We start from the raw sequence: 3,918 nt of genomic DNA on the forward strand, positions 1-3,918 counted from the left end.
TTGTTTATTGAGTGTCACGGAGCTGGATAGTCCGACCGACTACCTCCGCTGACTTGTGCTCCTTTAGCCTGGGACAACACACTTTCCCCGGTTTCCCATTCACTAGCTCAGACTCAGTGTAGGGTATAAACCAAAACAAAGACTCATTTATTTTTCACACACAGGGCTGGATATATCCAGCAAAACACATATTAACATAAAAGCAAGATATTGGGATACAAACCACCCCCTTAATCTGCCCCCCAGAGACAACAGGGGTCCCAACGATACCGATTTGAGGAAGCCCACCAGCGAAACGCGTATCGGTGACTGAGGAGAGGACACTTGAGTATTAATTGTAACACTGAGTTTTAATAATATATTTATGTTATATATGAATATTAAACATACTTTTAGACTATAAGCTGTGCATTTTATACTCACCTACCCCATCCATTGCTTTGTTGTCCAAACTGTTTACCCTAAAGGGGGAGTGCTAAGTCAGCACAGTGCTGTTTATACCTGGGGCCAGGCCACGGGCTCCAGGCAAGGTGAGAGCCCATTTTGGCCACCTTTACTGTTTTTGCTGCTAAAATCATTGCTGCACTGCTCTATGAAGGCTTTTATCCATTGCAGATATCCACATTCCAGCTAGTCGTATTAACTCCAAGGAGTCCTTATTTTACGCTCCACTCACTGATGGTGGGTCGCACCACCATTACCTTTGTTTATGCTAACTGTCTGTAGTGGTTAAACTGGGGTGGGGGACTGACTTATACAACATTAAACTGAAACAATGGTGGTCACTCCTTGGTTGCCGATCCTGGGTGTCTGCTGGAGGTAATCCCCTCAGCAAGTGATGAGATCATATACTGCTGGGGGTAGCCACAGAAGTCTTTACAAAGTCAGGGCCCATAGTCAATAGGGAGGAGGCTGGCTCTCAGGCCTCTCCAGTGGCCCCAGTGATGGAGGGTTCAGTCACATTGAGCATATACTATTTCATCCTAAATGTACAAAAATTGTACAAAAAGTTATTACCAGATGCATTGATTTGCTTATACTCCTAAATAAAGAATATTAAATTATTTACACAAATACAGACTTACATAGCTGGACACATTTTTGTGTATGGCTAACATGCTTGTCGATTTCCTAAATGTTTCGGTTCCTTTTTATTTTAACTTTAAAATTATGTTTTATTTATACTTTATAAAACTTTTAATTTTAATTTTGAAGACACAGGTAAAATATAGAATTATAACATCACATAGTACTATAAAATTTCAAGTACACCAGTAAAAAATAACATGAGGCTCTATAGTAATGATTTTGCTCTCTCTCCTCTGTGAGCCCTCTAGCTCGGTCTCGGTGCCGGCTTGTAATTCTGAGCGCAGGAAGATGATGTCATTTCCGGCGCTCAGCATTACAAGCCGGCACCGAGACCGAGCAGGGAGACTCGCCGCAGGACTGCTGAAAGGTAAGTACAAAGGGGGGGGTGTAGATAATAGGGAGGGGGGGCATTTTAAACTTTGCCCCAGACGGCATTATGCCTTGGGCCGGCCCTGGTCATAGCTGGTAATCAATGCATCAAAGCCGGTGCCGGCATCAGTAAAATACCAGCAAAGCAAAAGCCAGTATTTTTGTGCAGTGGGTACTCTGCAGTGGGTCAGGTAGGCTTAAACCTGTAATTAGCATTTTTGGCATCATTTCCAAAAAATATGGTTGAGGTTCAAAGTGGTTACAATAAATGTAACAGGTGCCGCTTATTAAGTATTAGCGAATACAGCAAAGACTTTATTTCATTAAATAAAAGTACAAATCACAGGGGTTCTGTGTACCTCAAGCTTCTTCTGCTGGGAGGTTTTCACCACCACCCCCTCAGTAAAGCAAGTCTTCCTTACATTACATAGAATGTAAAATTCTCAGGGGAGCATAATTAACATGCAAATAACTATTTATGATTTTTAGTGCCTGTAAAAAATTTCCTCAACAGACAAACATCATATTGTAATTTAGGGCAGCTTCTATTGCAGGCACTGAGTACACTACGCCCCTTCCTCTTTCGCCTGCAATTTTTTCCTCTGCAGCAGGATACTATCTCACATGCTGACTCCTTTCCTTACTCCCTGTCACCATGGTCTCTGCTTCTTTAAAAAGAGATCAGAGGAGACCAAAAAAAGGCTGGAGAAGGTAAGTGAGTATATGGGGGTTGCAGATACAAGGCAAGGGGCACAAACAGGACAGAGACAGGCATTTTTGTGGGCAACAAATTTCATTTTCAAATACAAAAAGCCCCCTGTTTCCCAATGCTCAGGAAATGTAATGTATTGTCTGAAAATAGATGAGCACAAAAATAAGTCTGAAATAATTTTTGCCCTGTGCACAAGTCTAATATATAATATACTCCTGGATGTGTAATGTCATCAGTTCCATCCTGTGTCCCTAAAGGGCAGAAATAAAATGTGGCCACCCTAGGCCTCCTTGGTGGAGGGGTCGCTAGTCTCCTGCCTACATCTGTGGATGTTTCCACTGACATTGCAGGAATACCCCCATCTAGAGGGGAAATGGGCGGGGAGTGGGGCGTGTCAGGAACCCGCTCCTGTGACCCAGAGGATTAGGGTGTTGACCCGGAGAACCGGAGAAGCAGCACTCCTCCCGGAGTTTTATGTGCCAAAGCAGGAGAGTTTCCAAGAAGAATGCATTCTAAAGTATTCTGTGAGTGCCTGAAGAGGCCAAACACATCACCTGTATGACATTTAGCTAGGCATGAGGAAAGGGGCAAATGCATATGGTAGTTCTGCAGTATCGGACAACATGAAAATTTTAAGTGCATATGATGGGTGGAGTATCCCTTTAAACATATTTTAAGGGGCATCGTGTACAGATTAATAATTTATAAGTTCCAGACTTAATTTAAAATGGTCTTTATTTCCACCATATCTTATAAAATATCATTTAGACAATTTATAGAGTCTTTAATGCTGACTGCATTTTAAATGAGTGGAATATAACATAAGTTTTGACAGATGACTTTGTACATGAGACGAGATGTTAGACTGAATGAAAATTACTTTTTTACGATCAATACCTTTAGGCATGTATATAATGTTTAAATGATCAATCTATTAGTTTCTGATGGTTCTGATGGCCTCTGAATATAGTTTTCTCTGTCCTTTTTCTTTGAGCAGTAAGGTTTATACTGTATTATATCATTTCCTTCATTAAAGGGAATCATCTCTTAGATTTGGTAGGATTTTTTCTTCTTGTGTTAATTTGTTTACAATTGCAACATTTATATTTACTCATATGAGGTGACAAATTAAGTTCTCATACAACGATTTTATTTTTTATGGTTATTCTATATTTTCTGGCAGTGCATTACATGCTACATTATTATTATCATCCTGAACACTATTGGGTATATTATGATTCATAATAAATAGCAGCCTTTGATATGTGAATTAAAGAATTATCAAATAATCAGGGTTCATGTATAAATTATTTTTTATACCAATCTGTGCATAGTTGTGCTACCCTATTGGGCATTGTGAGTAAAGCATTTGACTGCATGGAAACTTTGCGTAACTACCATTGGACAGATTTTAATCAAACAACGCATCCAATAAATGAGCTCTCTGGCCACTCAATCCAGATATAAAGCCCATATTTCCCCCTGACAAGAAGGACATGTTTGCTAGTAAAATGCGACTGAAGCATAGTCCTCTTTTGGTAACTTGGCCATTGCAGTTTAGTTTTGATTTTACTACAAATTCCCTATAGGGCTCATCTCAACATACATCTTGCAGAAATCCCAACTGAGAAGCTCACGCAACAATTATACTATGGTGACAGCTCAATGTTTGTGAATACTCACATGACCCTTAGAAAGAATAACGAATCACAAAGTATGCTTTATCACGGACTATAGATGATAACCAA

The sequence above is a fragment of the Sceloporus occidentalis genome, unplaced genomic scaffold, assembly GCF_023333645.1.
Source record: "Sceloporus occidentalis isolate IW3139 unplaced genomic scaffold, rSceOcc1.0.p SCAF_17, whole genome shotgun sequence".
Classification (NCBI taxonomy): Eukaryota; Metazoa; Chordata; class Lepidosauria; order Squamata; family Phrynosomatidae; genus Sceloporus; species Sceloporus occidentalis.